At 32.7% G+C, this 26,948-nt stretch overlaps 1 protein-coding gene across 1 annotated transcript in view; it reads right to left on the reverse strand.

Moving 5' to 3' along the window:
• LOC127718891 (voltage-dependent L-type calcium channel subunit beta-1-like) overlaps window positions 1-26,341 on the reverse strand; it is a 66,140-nt gene extending 39,799 nt beyond the window's left edge. The window contains exons 1-2 of the mRNA XM_052224976.1: window positions 26,057-26,341; window positions 23,920-23,971 (exon numbers count right to left, since the gene is read on the reverse strand). The gene's annotated coding sequence lies outside the window, so the exon portion shown is untranslated. The remainder of the gene's footprint in view (window positions 1-23,919; window positions 23,972-26,056) is intronic.
• Between the last annotated feature and the right edge of the window lie 607 nt (window positions 26,342-26,948).

Consider the following 26,948-nt stretch of genomic DNA (forward strand, 5'->3'; position numbering starts at 1 on the left):
TCTCTCAGAAAATTTCATACCATGCATAAAATTTATAAATGATTTTTTAACTATTTTTTCACTTGATCTTTCAACTGCATCTCTGCTGCATATCAATGATTGCAAATTTGGTTTTTGCTTTGATTTAAAAAGGTAACTAAGATAATGAGTAAATCATGACATGTTCATTAGAAATAAAGGAAAATTGGGAGGTGGACTAAAAGACAATGTACTCACTGAGAAACACTAAAAAACAAACCAAAAGAACTATAATAAATATACAAAAAAGACTTAATATCCATCACCCATTAAAAGTAGAGGCTCTAAAGAGCCTGTGTCCCTCATTTTGGTCTATATGCATATTCAACAAATGACACTCTCCAACATTGTAGGCGAGAATAGAATTCATGACAAAAATCTATGTTTTGTTGATCTTGTATTGCTGATCATTTAGTTCGTTTAGTTTCTGTCTATCTTCTTTAGTTTTTGCCCAAAACACAAAAGATGGTAAAAAAAATCCTAAATTAAGGGCAATCACTCCTATAAAGAGTGACAGTCTACTAACTATATCGGCAAAATTTGACTTTTAGTAGATGTTGTCTTGCTAATCAATTTTTCTTAATTAAGTTTCTATCTATCTATTATAATTTTTATCATATAAGGCACAACGCAAAAAAATGGCAAAAACTCCAATAAGGATCGAGTCATCAACCAATTTCCACCATATTGTATTAATTGAGATCTTGTCGTGCTGATCAGTTTTGCCTATTTAAGTTTCTATCTATCTATTATAATCTTTAAGATATAAGGCAAAACGCAAAAATTTGGTAAAAATTTGTCATCAAAGGGCCATAACTCTAATGAGGAGTCGACTGACGATTTCAATCATTAGACTTATTTGTAGAACATGTTTAGCTGATCATTGTTGCAATTTAAAGTTTCTCTCTATCTATTATAGTCTTTACGATAAAAGGCAAAATTGAGCTCAACATTCTGAACATTTCTGCCCCTGTCAGATTTAGTCTATATATAACGGTTTTCAAAATAATAGACAAAACTTACATTTTACCCCTATGTTCTATTTTTAGCCATGTCGGCAATCTTGGTTGGCAGGCAGGATCATCGGACGAGAAGATTTTTGTAAAAGTTAACAGACGACGACGGACGCCAAGTGATGAGAAAAAGGAACAAAACGGGTTTAATAAAAAGACCTTGAACTTTGTCAGATAATAAATGAAACAAAAGCATCCTATCATTTTTGTTTTGAATTCCTCCCAAAATCTGATTCTCCACCCCACAGATACCTAGCTAGTACTTCTCTACAATATTACAATTTACTCTCCCTCCTATTCATTAGGTATACAGATTATTTACAGATGTGAAGATTTGGCACTATTATATATAATTATATGGTTTTTACATATGGTTTTCATATAGATGTACATGTATGTGGATACAACAGCCTATAATAATGTAATGGCTTGAAGAAGAACCACTTACAAATTCCATTGTCAACCAATGAAAATAATGAAATTGGTTGTATCTGAGTGTCCAAAAACTAAAAAAAAATTTTGCAGCCACATAAACTAATAATTGTCAATGGAAGAACAAATGTCTATCAAAAAATCACACATCAATTATTCAGGAACAAATCTATAACCTCAGTTTTGACAATGTTTGAAGTATCAAAATATTTTTTTCCCTCCTTTTGATTTTTGAAACCAGGATTTAAAAAGGTTTTACAGCCATCCCATACGTCATTTACCAATTAAATTTGTGTTAAAACAGATTTCTGTATTGTTCTTTGGACAAAATGACGGCAGGTTGCTACTTTTCGTCAATTTTATTGTTTTTAAGCAACAAGTTGACCATCAGGATGAATAACTGCTAAATTAGGTATCTTTCATAATACGGTATATGTACTTTTTACGCAGTGTATAATTTATTTCGACAAATTTTGCGGTAAGTATATTTTCGTTAAAGTAAATACACTTGAATACAAATGCAGCTTACATGCATATAAAATACATTGGATAAATATCACTGTACTCACAACTGCGTTTGTTTGTTAACCTTGTTTACCTTACATAACCCCAATTCAACACCAGAGATCCATACAAAAAACCAATTAAGGATTAAGGGATAAAAGGTAATAATAATCCCCATAGCCAAATATGACAGCTTTTTTGTGTAACTAACAACTTAATAGGATAATAACCTCTATCGAACAGACAACTATTTTGATGATTGAGTAATCTTTGTTTATTTTGTTTCATTTAATTGTTAAACAAATAAAAATTTTAATTTATCGTTAATGATTTAATACTTCCGTTATTTATGTTTTGATATTTAAGAAATAATTCATGGAAGCCATAGATTTGTTGGAAATTTACACATGGCCTGGGCCGTGATATTCGTTAATTTTATCCCTCGCTACGGCCCAGGCCATGTGTAAATTTCCAACAAATCTATGGCTTTCATGAATTATTTCGATTCTAATAGGACAATTACAGTAATTAAACAAGAGTGCACACGCTGAAATGTCTCGCCTTCTTTACTAATCATTGATATTATGTTGATAGTCCTAAATATAAAGCTTTATTACAACTGTCACATAAACTTAACATTAACCAAGTAAACTAAACATTGACCAATGAACCATGAAAATGAGGTCAAGGTCAGATGAACCATGCTAGGCAGGCATGTACAGCTAACAATTCTTCCATACAACAAATATAGTTGACCTATTGCTTATAGTTTAAGAAAAACAGACCAAAACACAAAAACTTAACTTTGACCACTGAACCATGAAAATGAGGTCAAGGTCAGATGACACCTGCCCGCTAGACATGTACACCTTACAATCATTCCATACACCAAATATAGTAGACCTATGGCATACAGTATAAGAAAACCAGACCAAAACACAAAAACTTAACTATAACCACTGAACCATGAAAATGAGGTCAAGGTCAGATGACACCTGCCAGTTGGACATGTACACCTTACAGTCCTTCCATACACCGAATATACTAGACCTATTGCTTATAGTATCTGAGATATGGACTTGACCACCAAAACTTAACCTTGTTCACTGATCCATGAAATGAGGTGGAGGTCAAGTGAAAACTGTCTGAACGGCATGAGGACCTTGCAAGGTACGCACATACCAAATATAAATGAACTATTGCATATAGTATTAGAAAAAAAGACCAAAACTCAAAAACTTAACTTTGACCACTGAACCATGAAAATGAGGTCAAGGTCAGATGACACCTGCCCGCTAGACATGTACACCTTACAATCATTCCATACACCAAATATAGTAGACCTATGGCATACAGTATAAGAAAACCAGACCAAAACACAAAAACTTAACTATAACCATTGAACCATGAAAATGAGGTCAAGGTCAGATGACACCTGCCAGTTGGACATGTACACCTTACAGTCCTTCCATACACCGAATATACTAGACCTATTGCTTATAGTATCTGAGATATGGACTTAACCACCAAAACTTAACCTTGTTCACTGATCCATGAAATGAGGTCGAGGTCAAGTGAAAACTGTCTGACGGGCATGAGGACCTTACAAGGTACGCACATACCAAATATAGTTATCCTATTACTTATAATAAGAGAGAATCTAACATTACAAAAAATCTTAACTTTTTTTTCAAGTAGTCACTGAACCATGAAAATGAGGTCAAGGACATTGGACATGTGACTGACGGAAACTTCGTAACATGAGGCATCCATATACAAAGTATGAAGCATCCAGACCTTCCACCTTCTAAAATATAAAGCTTTTAAGAAGTTAGCTAACGCCGCCGCCGCCGCCGCCGGATCACTATCCCTATGTCGAGCTTTCTGCGACAAAAGTCGCAGGCTCGACAAAAAATGAAGCGAGGGTGGGTATGCCGTGTGTGTGGCTGTTCTATTTTACCCATGTTAGATAAAGCTAAAAAAAATCCAATAAATCTGTAGCTTGCATGAATTATTTCTTAAATAACCGCTAGAAAAAAATAAGTTTAACGCTTTTAAATCTCAACCCCAAAATTTGCCCTTTTTAATTTACATGTTTTTCACGAAAGCTACCGTCAAATCCACAGTTGCCATTTCGTAACTAAGGAGCCGCCATGTTGACTTGCTGAAATCAGTAAATGTGCGAAAAATAGTGCAATAGAATAAAAACTAAAACAACACCTACCTCAAAACTCCATTTTAATGCAATATTATCCGAATTTGAAGGGTTCACGAAACAGAAGAAGTTTCGACTTGAACGTCTTCATTTGTATGAAGTCATGTTTTGAAATGACTTAAATGCACCAAAAACATTAATGGAATTTCGCAGAATTTTATTTTCTTTTGATTTCGTACATTTTTCTGAGCTTTAATGCATTAACTCTTTTGTTATGCATCAGAATAAGAATAAAGGTTCTATAGGTTTTTTTTCAATTGCAATTTTTAACCCAGAGAAATCGACAAAGCGTTTGCACATAGGTTACGATACATGTGGATTTACGTGGGAGGTATATTGTAACAGTCATTATTATGTACACCTCTGAGTCTGAGCTAAGTAAAGATATATCAAGAATTTTATCACGGTGTTGTTTACAAAGCGAAAGAAGCACGTCATATAAGAATTAGAAATAACGCCAAATTAAATACACGCAAATTCATCGACAATACTAAATTCATAAAAAAAAGTACATTTAAAGTAGTTTGCAAAATATTTTCCCATAGATGACTATAGTAGCATTTTTCATGAGACTACAGAACAAACCCATTAAAGAAATAATTAACAATAAATGGAGAACGTATCCCCAAGGACACAGATGATGCCCCCACTTGCATAAAACATTATAAAAGGACATAACTCAAGAACAATAAAAGTGATGCTACCCAAATTTGTACTTGATCTTAGTTTTGTGGTAATAAGTATTGTCTATAGGTTTCATGTTTGGTTGGGGCAAACTTAAGTTACAGAACGGAAACTAAAAATTTTGCAATTTTTCGATTTATAAAGGGGCATAACTCAATAATGGTTAAAGTGACACTACCCAAATTCAACTTGATCTGTGTTTTATCAGTGGAAGGCAAAATTGAACATTGCATTGTATAAAGCATTGATTGTAGTTGATTCAACTATAATCATGGACAAAGGTAGATAGCTCTAATTTTTAAAATAAAATGCTCCGCTGGGCGCAGCTTGATACGACCGCAGAGGTCGAACCCTGAACAGGTGGGGCAAGTATGGACACAACATTCAAGCTTGATACAGCTCTGAATTCGGATTGTGATTAAAATATTTGACACAGCATAGGTTTCTGACACAGAATGAATGTGGTCTAAGGACTTAAAAATCTTTAATTTACCTATTCAAACCATATCATTATTATTTGCTTTTATATATAAATCAGAAATAACCACCTTAAAATAATTTTGGTTGCTAAGGACTGTAAACAATAAAATTGAAATGTTGATGATTTATTGTCATTCTTAAACACTTAATCCCTTCAGAAGTTGATTTAGAATCTAATTATCAATAGATTTGTGGTATGAAAAGTCTTAAATTATACAATTCTGAGCTTGGTAAGTATGCCATTATTCTACCCTTGGTTTATTTATTTTGTATTTACATTGTGTCATAGGTCAAAATTATTTGTTCAGTGTATGTTCAATGGTGTTAATATGTCCTTTGATTGAGTTAAGCTATTTCAGTTGATATTTTATAGTGTGTCTTTCTATGTTGTGATGTTACACTATTGTTTCAGAAAAAGGGTGAAGGTTTGGTACCATTAAAACGTTTAAACCCGCTGCATTTGTTTGCACCTGTCCTACGTCAGGAATCTGATGTTCAGTGGTTGTCGTTTGTTGATGTGGTTCATAAGTGTTTCTCGTTTCTTGTTTTTTATATAGATTAGGCCGTTGGTTTTCCCGTTTGAATGGTTTTGCACTAGTAATTTTTTGGGGCCCTTTATAGCTTACTTTTCGGTGTGAGCCAAGGCTATGTGTTGAAGACCGTACTGTGACCTATAATGGTTTACTTTTATAAATTTTGACTTGGATGGAGAGTTGTCTCATTGGCACTCATACCACATCTTCTTATATCTACATAAGGTAGCAATAAACAGTTAGGAAAAAATATTAAAATTTTCCCTCATAAATTTTACCATCCCCTTTTCATTGCCTTCTTGCAATATTAAGCTTACTGTTTGTGTCATATATGTGCATATGTATGTAATCAGAATCTTCCATAGATTTCATATCCAGTATATAAAATGGTAAAATATAATTTCTTTTTGGTGTATCCATGGCAACAATTTGCATTTTTTTGTAATAAAATATAGCAAAAAGGGTGGAAAAGATGTCACATATTTCCCCAAAATTTGACCAAAAGTAGAATTTCAATCACTTCAAGTAATATCTTTTCTGAAACTGTTTACATATATCTTTCATTAAATCCAATGAAATCATATGTCTTACGTCTCATTTTTTTGTAAAATTGCGTCAAAAACTTCATGTAGAAAAAAAGTGTTTGTAAACATTACATTAATTTCTGGACCGATGACTGGTCTAGCTATGAAAATACAGAGAGTCAAACAAAAAATAGCCCATAAAACATGTAAAAAATAATCTTGATGTTCTTATAAACCACCATTGAAGGCTAAATTAGTACTCAGCTGTCTAAAAATGAATTTTATTACACAATAACTTTCATATTTGAAAAATCCACCGGGGCCAAAATTCGAAACCAAACTCCTAACTGTGTATTGCTACCTAAGTTTCATAACATTTGGTTGAGGCAAACTTAAGTCAGAGAACGGAAATGAAAAATTATAAAGGGCATAACTCTAGAATGGTTAAAGTGATGCCACCAAAATTCAAACTTGATCTGTGTTTTGTGGTAATAAGCATTGTGTATAAGTTTGATAACATTTGGTTGAGGCAAACTTAAGTTAGAGAACGAAAACCAATTTTGGGATGTACGGCCAGACAGACAAGGGTAAAAACTTAATGCCCCCTCTGCTTCGGCGGGGGCAATATTATAAGGCCAATTATCCGCCCATATTATTTTTGTTCCCTTGCTGTTCCTTGCAAAGTTTTTGGCTTTGGTATACATGTATATATGAAAAAGTCCATAAAATGTCTAATTATAATAAAATATCAGGTGCACATAATTCTAAATATCATATTATCTTCATTTTAAAAGCTGCATCGATGTTACTCAATGGCAATGTCTATGCTCACTGGGCAGCATTATTTACTTACACGTACATTGTTCTTCAGCAAAGGATGCAACTTTGAAAATTTCCAGTCAAGACTACATGTACTAATTACTATAGGTTAATTATGAGTTTGAATGTGCCTTTGGTATCTTTCGCCTCTTTTTTAATTTATTAAATAAATTTCATTTGCATTTAAATGACCCATTTTCTGGTTGAAATCAATTAATAAAATGCTTCCCCAAGCGCAGCCTGATACAACCACAGAGGTCAAACCCTGAACAGTTGGGGCAAGTTTGGACACAATATTCAAGCTTGATACTGTCTGAATTTGAATTGTGATCAAATTTTTGACATAATATAGGTTTCTGACACAGAAAGAATGTGGTCAAAGATCTTAAAAATTTGAAATGGTACATTTAATTTACCTAGTATGGTCTGATATCCAAAATCTAACAACATGGTTAGATTCAGCATATAAAAAAACACCAAAAATTTAATTTTAGTTGAAATCAAACAAAGTTTAATTTTGGACCCTTCAAACCTTAATATGGACTAATTTGAAAACAGGGCCCAAAATAAACAAGCATTCTGTGAGTATTGCCTGGCAATACATAGTCCCCTACCGGTTAAAAATTAATTGAAATGGAACAAAATGCTAACTTGATCTATAACTTGACATGGTGTAAACTATATAACAAATATCAAGTCAATACCTTCAAGCATGGCGAAAAAAAAAGTGGGAAATTGATAATTTGAGTGAATTTTCTAAGTCCAAGGACCATAACTCTGCACAAAATCATAAGACCGGACCAAAATTCGAATTTGATCTGTAACTTGTCATGATAAAACTATATAACAATCATCAAATCAATATCCTCAAGCATGACAAAAAAAAGTGTGGAAAACTGATTATTTGAGAGAATTTTCTAAGTTCAAGGACCATAACTCTGCAAAAAATCGTCAGACCGGAACAAAATTCAAACTTGATCTGTAACTTGTCTTGATAAAACAATATACCAAATATCAAATCAATATCTTCAAGCCATAGAAAAAAAGTGTGGAAAACTGATTTGCCGGACTGACGGATGAACAGACAGACAGATGGACAGACGGAGTGCAAATCTAAAGTCCCCTTCGACTTTGTCGGTAGGGGACTAAAAATCTAAAAGCACAATAAGATTCAGCATATCATAGAGCCGCAATAATTCAGTTTTTGATGAAATCAAACAAAGTTTAGTTTTTGACCCTTTGGACCTCAATACAGACCAATTTAAAAATGGGGCCCAATATCCTAAATAGTAATACAAGGTTAGAACCCCCAAAATTTAAAGACTTAAATTTAATCTCATTGAAATTGGTTAAAAGATTTGTATTTATTTCAATTGAGGATTTCTTGCTACTGCGCAATACTGTGCTGTTGCACAATACTTAGTTAATCTGTTATATTTAATTATTTACACACCCTGTTTGGTGTGTATCTCCTGCCATATCAGTATTTGTTGCTTTTATATATAAATCAGAAATAATCAATGTAAAAATGGAAATTTTTTGGGGAAAAAAAAACCAAAAAATTATGAAACCCCCCCCCAAAAAAAAAAAAATTTGTTCCAAATTTGGAATTTTGAAGATTATTTTCCGGAAAAATGAACAATTTCAGAGAGTTCCTAAAACTTTAACACAAGTTATTGTCTGGAAACTAGAAAAATGCTTGTTTTTGGCCCCAATTACCCCCAAACTCAATCCCAGCCTTCCTTTTGTGGTATTGAACCTTCTGGTAAAATTTCATAGAGATCCATTCTCTTAAACTAAAGGTATTGTCTGGAAACCAAATGTGTCTTTGGACAACAACGACGCATACAACATGATAGCATTATATGAATGCAAATTTTTTGCGGTCGTATAATAACTGTTAAAATATTTTGGCTTACAAATGGAGTGGCAAAAATTGCAGTTGATTTCACAATACAATAATTTTCTGATGAGGTCAAAGGGAGATAACTTTAGTTCATTTCATCACAATAACTGGCAACTACAAATTTCAATATTCCCAAGTGCATTATTTTACCAGTGTTCGAGTGACAATTAAAAAAAAACTCAACATTATGAAAGGTTATAACACTTCATATAATCAATTTTGTGTAAAACAAAATCACAATATTCAATGTATCATGTAAAGTAAATTAAAACAACTGTTGAAAAAGTTTAGATCAAATCATCTAAACCACTCTCACTGAATAGGCCTTCAGGTGGTTAAGGTAGCTATCATAGAGTAGCTTCAATGTGACTGCTGAATTATTAGGATTTCAGCATAGGCGAAAATTACTTGTCTGTTTTATTTTTGCTTTGTTCCTGTGGAAAATGCTGGGAAATAGCCTTGTGTTTTGCTGGGTAATAATGGGCAATACAAGTCTGAATCTTTATTATTTTAAGAATCCGAAATGAGAGGATTCAGTGGTTTATTACAAGTACAATACAAATAAAAGAACAGAGTTTCAATGTCCTCCGCATTGCTCATATTTTATCTATCAAGGGCAATAACTGAAAAAAGCACTTTTTTTTTGTTCTTTAAAACTTTTTATTAAAATGAAGGCTTCAGAGCAAATGCAATGTGATTTTCATTATAATTTATATTTCCAAGGGCCATAACTCGTTTAAAATATTTGATCAGAACTTATTTTCAAAAGTGTCAAAGACATTGCTGATATAAACCTATGATATAAGTTTCATAAAATTCTGACAAGAAATGAACACATGAGAGCGATAACATTGCAATTTTCAATATAATCAATATTTTTCCAAGAACCAAGTACCATTACTCTGGAGCAGTAAAATATATGATTACAAATTTTGTAAAAATATCTAAATGTTTATATTGAAATAGAGCGAAAACTCATTTTTTGCTGTCCAGTATTGAGTAATTTGATAAATTGCTGCAATGCATATACTCATAAAGATAATATAGTAACATATATAAATATATACATATACAAGTCTAAATTAAAAACAACGTTCAAACCTATGATTGCGTTGGATAAAAACCGCAATTTTTATACGTGTGCATTCAAAACAAATTTCTTGGTAGAGTGGTCTAAATACAGCACAAACAACATTTTCCAAATGACCAAAAAAGTGAAAAAGTATAGTCTAACAAAATGCATTTGACTAGCAGGTCGAACAACGGATGTTCTTAAACCCTGCTGACTGCCATGGCGATTGATATATATATATTTATGCATCGTGCATGTATCTTACATTTTTACCAACATGTACAAATATGACTTAAAACTGTGATTTGCAACATGTTTACAACAGAACACTATATTACAGCAAATGAACATTTGAAGAGTGCATGAGGTTGGAAAGATCTCTTTTCATGATTTTTCTTTAAAAAAAAATCTATTTCATAGTAAAATTACCTATTCCACCCTGCTATACTTATAGGTTAATAAAGTATGAATGTATATATATATATATACCTGAGTATTAATTAAAAAGGCTTGTTAAGAATTGCCAAGAGTCTTAACTGCTCGTAAAAGTTTTTCTAACAAACACTTGCAACAATATCAAAACTATCTTGGGTCATTTTAAATGGTTTAATATAGATCCAAATATCACAAAACTTTCTCCAGGGTTTGGCTTAATTATGGGGACATGGCTCTTTGTATGTAAAACACTACAAGATGTACATGATGAATATGAATATTTTGTGGTATCAATCCCTGTGTGTATAACTAATTGACTACTATGTGATGCCACGTGAGAATACTTTGTGTTTTAATACATGATTAATTCATTAAGCAGAGGACAATTGGACTAATTATCATGTAGATCAATAAAGTCTTTGTCTATTGCAGTACAACATGTTTTCATATAAATGCTACAAAGGCATGACAATTCTATAAACTAGAGGCTCCCAGGTACATGATCTCATTGTATAGGTTACAATATTATTAATCGAATATTTTTAAGGATTTGTGATTCGTTATAACTTGATCACATGAACATTTGTATTTACTCAGTTTGCACGCCAATTCTGTTTTGTTCAGCTTTATATAGGTCAAAAACAGCATATTGCACAGGGCATACAGCATGTTACTAAAAATACATTCTAGAAATCCCCAATTTTACATTGTTCATGCAATAGTTGTTGATTAATAATATAACAATCTAATTGTAGCCTTTGGTTGAGGTCAATACAATGTTATATCGACCCAGAGAAGCATATGGACCTCGGACTTCTTCGTCCTCAGTCCATATGCTTCTCTTAGGTCGATATAACCTCGTATCGACCTCATACAAAGGCTATAATTGTATAATACATGAACAAACAATATGAAGTTAATGTCATAGCTAGACTCCCAGGAATCTGAACTTCTTGCAATACATGTACCGATGCAAATAATACAGTGACTGTAATAGCTACTTAAAAATTTTAAAGAGTGCCCTGCTCCACCAGCTAATGGACTTCTTTCTTAATTCCTCATTTCTTATTTGCCATTTCAGAATCTAAAGGAGTCTGAACTACTGGTAATTTCATTGTTTGTAGCCCAAAATGAAAAATTGTCACCTCATTGGTTGAATTTCCAATGTTTAGGGTGTTTTTAACCAATCACAACATTTTGTGTACATTTTTGAAAATATTACCCAGAATGATGATTCTGAAATGACGAATTTCATTTAGGACACTGCTTACATTTTATTATTTTATGCACTCTTGTCTTTTGTGTTTTTCATTTGAAGCCTTATTAGGAACCTCTTTATCCTTTTTAAACCCAACAGATTATATATTGTCTTTTTTTACTTTTTGCCTTTCATAGTAGGAGAATGATTATGTTAGTCACCTCTGATGCTTTTCAAATGCTAATGTAGCTTCACACCAAAAATCAAATGAAGTGCTTTTGGGGATTTCTATCATGTCTATCAACAAAATGTGATGCTCCCTGCATGACTTTGGGGATTTCTATCAACAAAATGTGATGCTCCCTGCATGCATTTGGGGATTTCTATCAACAAAATGAGATGCTCCCTGTATGCATTTGGGGATTTCTATCATGTCTATTAACAAAATGTGATGCTCCCTGTATGCTTTTGGGGATTTCTATCATGTCTATTAACAAAATGTGATGCTCCCTGTATGCTTTTGGGGATTTCTATCATGTCTATCAACAAAATGTGATGCTCTCTGTATGCTTTTGGGGATTTCTATCATGTCTATCAACAAAATGTGATGCTCCCTGTATGCTTTTGGGGATTTTTATCAACAAAATGTGATGCTCCCTGTATGCCTTTGGGGATTTCTATCAACAAAATGTGATGCTCCCTGTATGCTTTTGGGGATTTCTATCATGTCTATCAACAAAACGTGATGCTCTCTGTATGCCTTTGGGGATTTCTATCAACAAAATGTGATGCTCCCTGTATGCCTTTGTGGATTTCTATCAACAAAATGTGATGCTCCCTGTATGCCTTTGGGGATTTCTATCAACAAAATGTGATGCTCCCTGTATGCTTTTGGGGATTTCTATCATGTCTATCAACAAAATGTGATGCTCTCTGTATGCCTTTGGGGATTTCTATCAACAAAATGTGATGCTCCCTGTATGCTTTTGGGTATTTCTATCAACAAAATGTGATGCTCCCTGTATGCCTTTGTGGATTTCTATCAACAAAATGCTCATAGGAGGCTGTATTGTTATTGCTGTACTTTTGTACTTTCTAAATTTCAAAACAGGAGAATATTTCATCTTTAAGTATTTACCTGAAAAGTACAATATAATGTAATCAGTATTGAGACCATTAAAGGAATGTTTATATTACTCAATAATAATTGAAAACTGATTTCGGGGGGATCGCCAGTGTCAATGTACAAGTTTCATCAGGAAAATGTAGGATATTGGTCAAGTTACATCACCTCATTTCAATTAAAATCATGGACATGAGGAAATCACCTGAAGCAAAAATCTTCAAACTAATAAAAGCTAATTCAACAAGGAATTATTTGAACCTGGAATAATTTTGAATTCTAGAATATTGATAAGTAATGTATGATGAAAACTAAACCAATTTAGAGGGGTTAGCCTGGCATGCATGGCTAAGGAGGGGAAGTTAGTTCATGAATACTGAAATATAAGTCAAAGCAAAATTAACCTTAACCATGCGTGCATGGTTAACCATAAATAGTTGGTTTAGTTTTCGTCATACATTTCCTATCAATTTTCCAGAATTCAAAATTATTCCAGATTCAAATAATTCCTTGTTATTTGGTTTTTATAAAAACAGGTTTAATATATATGCAAGCAAATATGTTCTCCTGGAAATGGGAGTTGGTCATCTTTTATCCCAGATAAATCTTTTCCATTCTTTTATTGGACAGGTTGCATTCTGTTTTGTAAAATTTTAACTAGAGGCTCTAAAGAGCCTGTGTCTCTCACCTACATTTGTAGGTCTATGTGCACATTCAACAAAGGACACTCTCCAACATTGTAGATGAGAAGAGAATTCATGACAAAAATCTCTTTTTTGTTCACCTTGTAACGCTGATCGTTTTGTCTGTTTAGTTTTTTTCTATCTACTTTGGGTTTTGCTCAAAATACACAAAAAAAAGTTTTAAAAAATCCTCATTTAAGGTCAGTCTACTAACTATATCGGCAAAATTTGACTTCTTTGTACATCTTGCCTTGCTGATCATTTTTGTTATTTAAAGTTTCTATTTATCTATTATAATTTTTATCTTAGAATGCAAAACGCAAAAATAATTGGTAAAAATCGTCAATAAGGAGTAATTGAACCATTTTCTCTGTACAATCTTAATTGTAGATCTTGTATTGCTGATCATTTTTGCTTATTTAAGTTTCTATCTATCTATATATATGTATTATAATTTTTAATATAGAAGGCAAACACACAAAAATTAGTAAAAATTTTCAACAAAGGGCAATAACTCTAATAAAGAGTCGACTGACTATTTCAATCATATAGACTTATTTGTAGATTTTTTCTTGCTGATCATTTTTGCAATTATCAATTATAGTTTTCATGATAATAGACAAAAATATTCAAAATATAAATGGGGAATGTGTCCATGGGACACAGATGATGCCCCCACTTGCATAATATATAAAGTTATAAATGGACATAACTGAAGAACAGTAAAAGTGACGCTACCCAAATTTGTACTTGATCTGAGTTTTGTGGTAATAAGTATTGTGTATAAGTTTCATAACATTTGGTTGAGGCAAACTAAAGTTAGAGAACAGAAATGAATAAAATGCTTCGCTGGGGCGCAGCTTGATACGACCGCAGAGGTCGAACCCTGAACAGTTGGGGCAAGTATGGACACAACATTCAAGCTTGATACAGCTCTGAATTTGGATTGTTATTAAATATTTGACACAGCATAGGTTTCTGACACAGAAAGAATGTGGTCTAAGAACTTGAATTTTTTTAATTTACCTATTATGGTCCAATGTCCAAAATCAAAATACATGGTTAGATTCAGCATATCAAAGAACCCCATATATTCAATTTTTGTTAAAATCAAACAAAGTTTAATTTTGGACCCCAACTTGGACAAACTTGAAAACTGGGCCCATAATCAAAAATCTAAACACATGTTTAGATTCAGCATATCAAAGAACCCCAAGAATTCAATTTTTGCTAAAATCAAACTAAGTTTAATTTTGGACCCTTTGGACCTTAATGTAGACCAATTTAAATAAAATGCTCCGCTGGGGCGCAGCTTGATACGACCGCAGAGGTCGAACCCTGAACAGTTGGGGCAAGTATGGACACAACATTCAAGCTTGATACAGCACTGAATTTGGATTGTAATTAAATATTTGACACAGCATAGGTTTCTGACACAGAATGAAAGTGGTCTAAGAACTTAAAAATTTTCAATTTACCTATTCATACATGTGATGGACTGTGAAACTCAGATCAGGAGATTGGGAAATTTTGGTCAGGAGATTAGGACTCAGATCAGGAGGTTTTTAATCGACATTAATTTTGTTGTAAATGTAACCGTGTGCTGTAAAAATGGTCTTTTAAAGTGTGTTTTCTTCAACTTTCCAACCAATTTATTATGTTTACAGTACCCTTGTACTTATAAAGTTTCTCCATCTTTATATTCTACATGTTCAATCTAACATTGTTTTTTTCCAGTATGTTCTTTAAATTTTTTACTTCATAGTCTATAAAACAATCATTGCAACCAGAACATTTGTTAAGCTGTCTGCAAATAGTTTTTATTTTTTTTTTTTTTCTTTCTTGCAGATAGTTTTTATTTTCAAACTCAGAAATTCATTCTATCTGTTAAGTTAGGGTCATAGTTATTATATAAATTTCAATTTAAGCCTTAAAAGGAAGTATAGAATCCTCAAATAATTTTCAAATTATTATTTTTTTATTTGTCCTAAGACATTTAAAATCATTTAATAACCATCCTTTTATGATTATTTGTTCAATTTATATTTTATTTATATTCTTTTAAAAATTTTCATTATTAAAAGGAACGTAACTTAAAACAGGATAAATCAAGGGAAGTAACCCAATAAATACACAGTTTTTGTTACACAACGGCAGATAGCCTGAGGTAAAAATCGTTGCTTACCAGTATGTTTGACACCCAAGCTGACAAGTGAAGCCATATAATTATGCATGTTAATTGATTTACAGGTAAAATATAACTTCAGGTAATGTCAGTTACACCAGATGCCTGAGATGTTATGTTGGGCAGAAATTTTTCATTCATGAAAAATTTCATACACGGGATTTTTTCAACGGGAGGGGGGGAGGAGACCCCTGAAAACGGGATTATTGTATTCCCGTCGGGAGGTTCACATGTATGCCTATTCAAACCATATCATTATTATTTGCTTTTATATATAAATCAGAAATAACCAATTTAAAATGGAAAATGTTAAAGAAAAAAAAGGAAAAAAAAAATCCCCCCCCCCCAATTTTTTGAACCCCCTTATGATTCATCGCCCCCAAACTCAATCCCAGCTTTCCCTTTGTGGTATGGTACCTTGCAGTACAATTTCAGAGAGATTCATACACTTGAACACAAGTTATTGTCTGGAAACTAGAAAAATGCTTGTTTTTTGGCCCCTTTTTGGCCCCAAATTCCTAAACGTTTAGGGCAATTACCCCCAAACTCAATTCCAGCTTTCCCTTTGTGATATGGAACCTTGCAGTACAATTCCATAAAGATTCATACACTTACACACAAGTTATTGTCCTGAAACTAGAAAAATGCATGTTTTTTTTGCCCTTTTATGGCCCCTAATTACTAAAATTTTGAGGGAAAACCCCCAAAATCAATCCCAGCCTTCCCTTTGTGATATGGAACCTTGAAGTACAATTTCATAAAGATCCATACACTTACAAACAAGTTATTGTCATGAAACTAGAAAAATGCTTGTTTTTTGCCCCTTTTTGGCCCCTAATTCCTAATATTTGGAGGAAATTACCCCAAAAATCAATCCCAGTATTCCCTTTGTGATATGGAACCTTGTAGTACAATTTCATAAAGATCCATACACTTACAAACAAGTTATTGTCATGAAACTAGAAAAATGCTTGTTTTTTGCCCCTTTTTGGCCCCTAATTCCTAAAATTTGGAGACAATTACCCCCAAAATCAATCCCAGCATTCCCTTTGTGATATGGAACCTTGTGGTACAATGTCAGAGAGATCCATACACTTACACACAAGTTATGTCTGGAAGTTACAAAAATGCTTATTTTTGGCCCCTTTTGGCCCCTAATTCCTTAACTGTTAGTACCATAACCCCCAAAATCAATCCCCACCTTCCTTTTGTGGTATTGAACCTTATGGTAAAATTTCAATGAGATCCATTCACTTAAACTAAAGTTAGAGTGCGAAAACTAATGTGTATTCGGACGACGACGCCGGACGACGACGACGACGACGACGACAACGACGACGACGACGCCAACGTCATACCAATATACGACCACAAAAATTTTTTTTCGGTCGTATAAAAACGGGACTTAAAATTAAAATTCTAAATACACGGTTAGATTTGGAATATCAAAGAACCCCAATAATTCAATTTTTGATGAAATCAAAACAAAGTTTAATTTTGGACCCCAATTTGGACCAACTTGAAAACTGGGCCCATAATCAAAAATCTAAATACATGTTTAGATTCAGCATATCAAAGAACCCCATATATTCAATTTTTGTTGAAATCAAACAAAGTTTAAATACTGGACCCTATCTTGGACCAACTTGAAAACTGGGCCCATAATCAAAAATCTAAACACATGTTTAGATTCAGCAAATCAAAGAACCCCAAGAATTCAATTTTTGTCAAAATCAAACTAAGTTTAATTTTGGACCCTTTGGACCTCAATGTAGACCAATTTAAAAAACAGGACCCAAAATTAAAAACCTAAATACACGGTTAGATTTGGAATATCAAAGAACCCCAATAATTCAATTTTAGATGAAATCAAACAAAGTTTAATTTTGGACCCTTTTGACCTCAATATGAACCAATTAGATAACGGGGTCCACAAATAAAAAATCTAAATACATGGTTAGATTCAGCATATCAAAGAACCTCATATATTCAATTTTTGCTAAAATCAAACAAAGTTTAATTTTGGACCCTTTGGACATTAATGTAGACCAATTTGAAAACTGGACCCAAAATTAAAAATCTAAATACACTGTTAGATTAGGCATAACAAATAAATAAATGTGATTAAAGATTTTACAAATCTAATGCGCCATACTGTGCAATTAAAGATTACTTCTTGAAATTTTTCAATATTTGAAATTTGAAAAAAAAATAATATTTGAAGAATAATTCTTTTTAATTTCTGAAATCTGAAATGAGAAAAAATTGGCCCCCCACAATTTCTTTTTATCCCCCCCCCCCTTTTCCCCCCAAAAAAATTCTTTCCCTCAAGATATGGTCATAATCTCAATTCAAATTTCCAATGGAGTTGGCAACCATAATTACCCATTTAAATTTACCATAGTGCTAACTTAATCTATTTTATAATAGAATTAATAAAAATATAGTGTCAAATCTTTCATATGGATTTTTTTGTAAAAAAAAAAGATGAAAACATTTGCAGATATTTTTACTGGTCTTCCTTTATAAATATGCATTTCTTTAAACATAATTTAAAAGCAGTGTAAGGGAAGTAACCAAAACATTGTATTTGGATTACCTCCCTTACACTGTTTTAGATTATCTTTATTGTTCATTAACCATTACTTTATACATAATTTAAAAGCAGTGTAAGGGAGATAATTTCAATGATGTATTTGATTTATCTCCCTTACACTGCTTTAAATTATGTTTTGTACTAAAGTATTTGTCCATTAACCAGGACAACCTTGTTTTTCCCCCTTTTTTGCCCCTAATTCCTAAACGGTTTGAGCCATAACCCCCCAAAGCAAATCCTAACCATCCCTTTGTGGTATGGAAACTTGCAGTATAATTTCAGAGAGATCCATACACCGTTCCACAGTTATTGTCTGGAAACTAGAAAATGCTCATTTTTGGCCCCTTTTTGGCCCCTAATTCCTTAACTGTTGGTACCATAACCCCCAAAATCAATCCCAACCTTCCTTTTGTGGTATTTAACCTTAAGGTCAAATTTCAAAAAGATCCATTCACTTAAACTAAAGTTAGAGTGCGAAAACCAATATGTATTCGGACGACGACGCCGGACGACGACGACGACGACGACGCCAACGTCATACCAATATACGACCACAAAATTTTTTTGCGGTCGTATAAAAAGTTCAGCAATTTTTCCATTTGTAAAAGGGCATAACTCTAGACCGGATAAAGTGACGCCACCAAAATACATACTTGATCTGTGTTTTGTGGTAATAAGCATTTTGTATAAGATAACATTTGGTTGAGGCAAATTAAAGTCAGAGAATGGAAACCAACTTTGGGACGTACGGACTTACCTTCATACGTACGGACAGACAAGGGTAAAACTTAATGCCCCCTCCGCTACAGCGAGGGCATAAAAATAGTAAAATTTGTCATTTAAGGGCAATAACTCCTATACGAAGTCCCCTGACAGTTTTGACGTAACTTGCCAATTGGTAGAGCTCAACATTGTGAACATTTTTGCTTCGTCAGAATTTCTCTATTTATAACGGTTTTTAAAATAATAGACAATAAAATGCTCCGCTGGGGCGCAGCTTGATACGACCACAGAGGTCGAACCCTGAACAGTTGGGACAAGTATGGACACAACATCCAAGCTTGATACAGCACTGAATTTGGATTGTAATTAAATATTTGACACAGCATAGGTTTCTGACACAGAATGAATGTGATCTCAGAACTTAAAAAATTTTAATTTACCTATTCAAACCATATCATTATTATTTGCTTTTATATATAAATCAAAAATAACCAATTTAAAATGGAAAATTTTAAAGAAAAAAAAGGAAAAAAAAATCCGCCCCCCCAAATTTTTTTGAACCCCCCTTATGATTCATCACCCCCAAACTCAATCCCAGCCTTCCCTTTGTGCTTGTTTTTTGGCACCTTTTTGGCCCCAAATTCTTAAACGTTTAAGGCAATTACCCCAAAACTCAAACCCAGCTTTCCCTTTGTGATATGGAACCTTGTAGTACAATTTCATAAAGATTCATACACTTACACACAAGTTGTTGTCCTGAAACTAGAAAAATGCTTGGTTTTTTTGCCCCTTTATGGCCCCTTATTCCTAAAATTTTAAGGCAATTACCCCCAAAATCAATCCCAGCCTTCCCTTTGTGGTATGGTACCTTGCAGTACAATTTCAGAGAAATCCATACACTTGAACACAAGTTATTGTCTGGAAACTAGAAAAATGCTTATCTTTGGCCCCTTTTTGGCCCCTTATTCCTAAACGTTTTGAGCAATTACCCCCAAACTCAATTCCAGCTGTCCCTTTGTGATATGGAACCTTGTAGTACAATTTCATAAAGATCCATACACTTACACACAAGTTATTGTCATGAAACTAGAAAACTGCTTGTTTTTTGCCCCTTTTTGGCCCCTTATTCCTAAAATTTGGAGGAAATTACCCCCAAAATCAATCCCAGCATTCCCTTTGTGATATGGAACCTTGTGGAACAATGTCAGAGAGATCCATACACTTACACACAGGTTATTGTCATGAAACTAGAAAAATGCTTGTTTTTTGCCCCTTTTTGGCCCCTTATTCCTAAAATTTGGAGGCAATTACCCCCAAAATCATTCCCAGCATTCCCTTTGTGATATGGAACCTTGTGGTACAATGTCAGAGAGATCCATACACTTACACACAAGTTGTGTCTGGAAGTTACAAAAATGCTTATTTTTGGCCCCTTTTTTGCCCCTAATTCCTTAACTGTTGGTACCATAACCCCCAAAATCAATCCCAATCTTCCTTTTGTGGTATTGAACCTTATGGTGAAATTTCATTGAGATCCATTCACTTAAAACTAAAGTTAGAGTGCGAAAACTAATGTGTCTTTGGACGACGACGACGACGACGCCAACGTCATATCAATATAAGACCACAAAAATTTTTTTGCGGTCGTATTAAAATGGGGCCCAATATCCAAAATAATAATATACGGTTAGAACTTAGAACCCCCATAAATTAAAGACTTAATTTAATCCCATTGAAATTGGTTAAAAGATTTGTATTTATTTTCAATTGAAGATTTCTTGCTATTGCGCAATACTGTGCTATTACCCAATACTGTGCTGTTGCACAATACTTAGTTAATCTGTTATATATAATAATATACACACCCTGTTTGGTGCTTATCTCCTGCCATATCAGCATTTGTTGCTTTTATATATAAATCAGAAATAATCAATGTAAAAATGGAAAATTTTGTGAAAAAAAAAAACAAAAAAATTATGAAAAAAAAATCCCTTAAACAAATTTGAAATTTAGAAAAATCTTGAAGAAAAAGTATGAACCACCCCCCCCCCCCCCCCCCCAAAAAAAATGATACCCCCCCATAAATTTTTTTTTTTAATTTTAAAGAAAAAAATATGAACCCCCCAAAAAAATTTTTTTTTTTTTAAAATCACCCCCTCCAAATTTTGAAGATTATTTTCTTTTCAGGAAAAATGTACAATTTCAGAGAGTCCCATAAACTTTAACACCACTGTCCTAGGTTAGGAGGAGGGTTGGGATCCCGCTAACATGTTTAACCCTGCAACATTCTGTATGTATGTGCCTGTCCCATGTCAGGAACCTGTAATTCAGTGGTTGTCGTTTGTTGATGTGTTACATATTTGTTTTTCGTTCATTTTTTTGTACATAAATTAGGCTGTTAGTTTTCTTGTTTGAATTGTTTTATATTTGTCATTTCAGGGCCTTTTATAGCTGACTATGCAGTATGGGGTTTGCTCATTGTTGAAGGCCATATGGTGACCTATAGTTGTTAATTTCTGTATCATTTGGTCTCTTGTGAAGAGTTGTCTCATTTGCAATCATACCACATCTTCTTTTTTTATATTTAACACAAGTTATTGTCTGGAAACTAGAAAAATGCTTGGTTTTGGCCCCTAATTTCTGAACGTTTGGGGCAATTACCCCCAAACTCAATCCCAGCCTTCCCTTTGTGTTATGGAACCTTGTAGTACAATTTCAGAGAGATCCATACACTTAAACACAAGTTATTGTCTGGAAACTAGAAAAATGCATGTTTTTTGGCCCCTTTTTTGCCCCTAAATTCCTGAACATTTGGGGCAATTACCCCCAAACTCAATCCCAGCATTCCCTTTGTAATATAGAACCTTGTGGTACAATTTCAGAGAGATCCATACACTTACACACAAGTTATTGTCCAAAAACTACAAAAATGCTTGTTTTTGGGTCCTTTTAGGCCCTTAATTCCTAAACTGTTAGTACCAAAACCCCCAAATTGTCCGGAAACCAAATGTGTCTTCTGATGACGACACTAACGACAACAATGTGAAGACATGATAGCATTATACGAATGCAAATTTTTTGTGGTCGTATAAAAACATTAAATCTGATTACAAGGTAGATCCATACATGAAAAAATGTTTAACAAGACAACAATTATCGGTGATAGCCGGATGCGAAGCCGAAGTTTACCTCTTGAGATTGAAAAGGGAAGATTTTGTGCCACCTGACCAACGCTTATGTAAAATGTTCAAGTCTCAATCCATAGAGGATGAATCCCATCTTTTGTTGTATTGTAAACACTATGAGTATGAACAATTGAGAACATCACTTTTCAATGACATCCAAGACAATTACAATATAAACGCGACCAGTGAACATCAGATTTAAAAATTTATTTTGTAATTACAGCAAGCTTGTTTCTAACTTTATTTTGAACTGTTTTACTATCAGACAATCTGTGGTCAATTGATATTGTGCCTTACTATATTTTCGTCTAAATTTGAACTTTATTTATTTATTTATTTTTCTTTTCAATAATGAAAACAAACGGGTCATTTCAAAAATATGCTGAATCTTGAAATTGCAAAATTGAATAAAAGTTTCTTATTTAAACCACCCTCTTCATCATGTTCATAAGCAAATCAAAATAAACAAAACTTATGAAGCAACATATTAAAAGATGCAATCTTGATAATGTCATACAATAATGTAATTAATAAATTTATTGGTAACAGCGTAGACATGATAAAATTTTTGTCACTAAATGTCTTGAATTTTCTTTTCTCTATACTGTTATGCAAGAAATGTGCTGTGTCAAATTTTTAGGATGCTTTTGTGCTTTTGAAATCATCACTGAATAGTTCCATATTTATAGGGAGAAACAATCTAAGGATTGATCTAGTAGCGGTAGCAGCATTGACATGCATTTCATGTACGCCGATTGAATTTAGTTTGTAGAAAAAATGTTACACAGAATGATAAAGAAGCTGTGATTTATCGTTAGAGTTTTCAGTAACATTCTAAAAAAAGCTCCTTTTGCAGATATCAAGGCAATCAGAAAATAGGAAAAAAATCATTTGAAATGTGTTACCCTGGCACATAAATTACGCAAAAAATGGGACTTAAACATATTTTAATCTTATCAAAAGAGATCTAAATCCTGTTTATTATTGATGTTCTGACTCATAAATCCTATAAACTTTTGTTAAAACACAAACACTTATAACTGCATTTTCCATTAATTTTTTTTTTAAATAACGTAGGTGTACTGAAAATTCGACATTTTTTAAAAATGACCCATATCATGACAGTGCATCTGACATAAGCCTATTTGGCTTGCTGAAAATCACTTGTATATTTGAACATAATTGTTTGTTATAATTCAGGTTGCACTTTCATATGAAAATATTCATTCATTATGAAGAATCCATAATGTTTAATCGACAAAAAATATTTCATTCAGTGATTGTTTAATTGGTAAACTTTGCTTGCAACTCAACTTTTAGTTTTTTGGTTCCAAAGTTTATGTACATGTATTTTGTAGAAAACCTAGAAAACCTAGGTAAATTACTAAAAAATGTTGGTACATTGTAATTTGTATACAAAATGTATTCATATTTTCTGTTATATTAAAAACTGCACATCACAGTTCTAACAATCACTTGTACAGGTATTGAGTCTGATGGCCAAAAATCACTGCACATATGTAGCTGGAGAAAATACACTGGTGTGTTGGCAAATGGTTGGAGGACATGACTTCTAGTAAACAAAACTTACCTGCATTCTAAATTTATTTCCATCTGATATTTCTTCAATTCTTTTTAATAGCCTGAAATTATAAATATGTACTAGTTATACAGAAAGATTCAAATTCTAAAACAGTAGACTAAAGATTTGTGTTTTATATATGAATCAAAGTACTGAAGTACTGAACATCGGATGACCGCAAGTTCTTGTGGATGGTCACAAGCACTTGTCTTAGAAAAAAAAATCACATCTCTATACCTGAAAGTAAGGTTAATGTATAGAGATATATTTTTTTCTGAGACAAGTTCGTGCGTCTATTATATTGTAGTGATACAACTCAGTACACTCTGGTTTGTTGTTATAAATTATATTAATATTTGTATATAACAGTTACATGTATATATCATTTTCATCCATTTGTATATTATTCTATTCTACTATTCTAATAATAGTGCAGTGCAAGTGCATGGTGGATACTCTTCTGTAAATTAATAATTCAATTTTTCTGATAGATTGGATTTGAGTAGGCATTCATATTTTCCTGCAAAACGTTCTTGAGATATTCTTCGGCATGCGTTAACACAATTTTTCTGTACGTGTGCATAGATATTATTAATGATTTTTTACTTATATATATATTTCTAACGACAAAACATTTTCATATTATTAATTTATGTTATAAACAAAAATTTTTTTATGAGTATTCATTGAAGAAATGAATTTATAACAAGCGATAAGGAATGTTATTTTGCACTCGATAATGTCTGTGTATTTATAGATTGGTTACCTGTCAAAAACGAAAGTTACGTAAGTAGAAATCTCTGTGGCAACACTACATCGGAATGCCCTCATGGTCATCGTGATGTTATAAAAGGAGATGCATGTTTAGGTATGAAAATAAAAACTCTCAACAGAATCACAATATTTAGTCTCAATGTTGACCTACATTCTATAAGATAACAAGGTTCAATAATTACATATGTACTACATGTAAGTATCCACGATTCCTAGTAAACAGCTCCCTGCTGTAATCACCTGAAAATGCTTTAATTTGTAATAATCAATTTCTCTACTCTTTTTTTATTTCCCCTTCCCACAAAATAAAAAAAAAGGTGTATTTGAAATATGCTAATCAATATACAACACAATTTTAGACAACTTTTTTGTTCGAATATGAATTGAGATTTATGGAAGTCACATGTATGGAAGATGCATGATGATGATTAACATATTCTTAATATTAATCTGTAAAATTTTGTTATTCACCAGTAAAAAAAAAAGGTTTTTAGGAATAAAGCCACCATTTATGAGTGATTAAAGATCTGCACTCTCCCCCTACCCATGTTTATCATATACATGTACAAGTCAGGAATCTGAAGCTTACCAGTGGTTATATTTGCACATCATGTACATGTGTATATCATATCCTTTTATTAACCTTTTATAAAGAATTTGCCTGTTTTATCTATTACATTTACTAAAGCTGGAGTATACATATAAATTATTGTTGCCCTCTAGATATCTTTTAATGGGTTTTTATGTTTGGTTGTTTTAGTGTGCATTTTACTGTTCAAGGCTCACTTTCACTTTTCTTCCTTTTCAAATCCCTTAAATATCAGATGACTGTTTGTTAGCACCTTGTTCGTTATAAATAAATTGTATTCGTGTATTTTCTTGTATATTTTCAACATCCCAATGCTTATGTTATTACATTTACATCACAGTACGAGTTGGTTGTTAAATGACACCAGGTCAACTGGTGTAACTCATTCATAATAAGAACTCAATCTTCTTTTTACAAAATGACCCCATAGATAAATGTAGTTGCATATTTTAGCTGAGTTTTTAAGTTTTGAAATAGATTAATGATTATAGAAAATGATTAAAAGGAAAACAACAGGATGATAGGGGTATAAGCCAATGTTCCATATTTTTATAGCTCAATGTGATGTAAATAGCTTATATCATCAGTTGGCAAGAAGTCATGTTGTTTGAAATCATTCATCGTTTACATATCTTTCATTTGTCTTTGGACGTTCTTTATAAATATTAGCTTTTAATGATGAAAATGGTCAGATATTAATGAGATGAAGAGTTAGGGGATGCATTCAACAGAAGTGAAAATGATTTCATGATCAAGGGAAATGACAATATCAATCAACATTACCTGTTTGTTGTTACACATAATCAACATACACAAAAAATCCTCCTCAAAATCTAAAAATGTTCTGTATCATTATGCATTTTCCAAAATGATATTTTAGCTCTTTTTGTCTATCTCTAGTGCCTTTCTCTTATGCTATCGAAACAATTTTAATCAGAAGTTATCAATATTTGTGTAACATTGTTTTCAGAGGTTCGTCTCTGTTTCACTGACTGCTCATTCTATCTTAATTCAACTTTTTTATTTTGTGTGTACTTTTGCGATGAATGAAGAAGCAGGTCCTCGATTTTGAAAACCGTCCGGATGAATTATATCGTTTCCGAATATAATTTTCGTAAAATTACTTTCGATATTTGCTTTCGTCATTTTTCTAATGGGGTGACAAATGTGTTTGTAAATAGTCTAAATAATAATATATCCTTAATTAAATGTTGTTACAGAAGATTATCAAGGTATGGATTTTTTAATTTTATCCTTGAAAAAGATTACCTTCTGGTCCTCATTACTGCATAAGTTATCGTGACGACATGAACACTGATATAACACACAATTTCATTGGTGCTTATTTGACATCTCAAAATACTAACTAATCAAAACTTATTTGACAAAATAAAGATTCAGATGCTGGAATGGTTACTAGAGGCTCCATGTGCACAACTGACCTGTAATGTATGGACAGATGTATCGATATAGCATTAAGATACTTCTTCTTTCGTAGATCCCTCCAATATTGGATCATTTGGAAATAAATCCAATTGTTTAATAGTAATAAAATATAATGGTCTAATCCTCCACCAGTAGAATAGTGCATTTACATCCACAAGTGCAAAGTTAAAAAATATTTCTATACACTAGCAATAACTTTTTTTCAAATGTCTACTTATAGTTAAAATCT

The sequence above is a fragment of the Mytilus californianus genome, unplaced genomic scaffold (assembly GCF_021869535.1).
Source record: "Mytilus californianus isolate M0D057914Y unplaced genomic scaffold, xbMytCali1.0.p SCAF_10, whole genome shotgun sequence".
NCBI classification, from domain to species: Eukaryota; Metazoa; Mollusca; class Bivalvia; order Mytilida; family Mytilidae; genus Mytilus; species Mytilus californianus.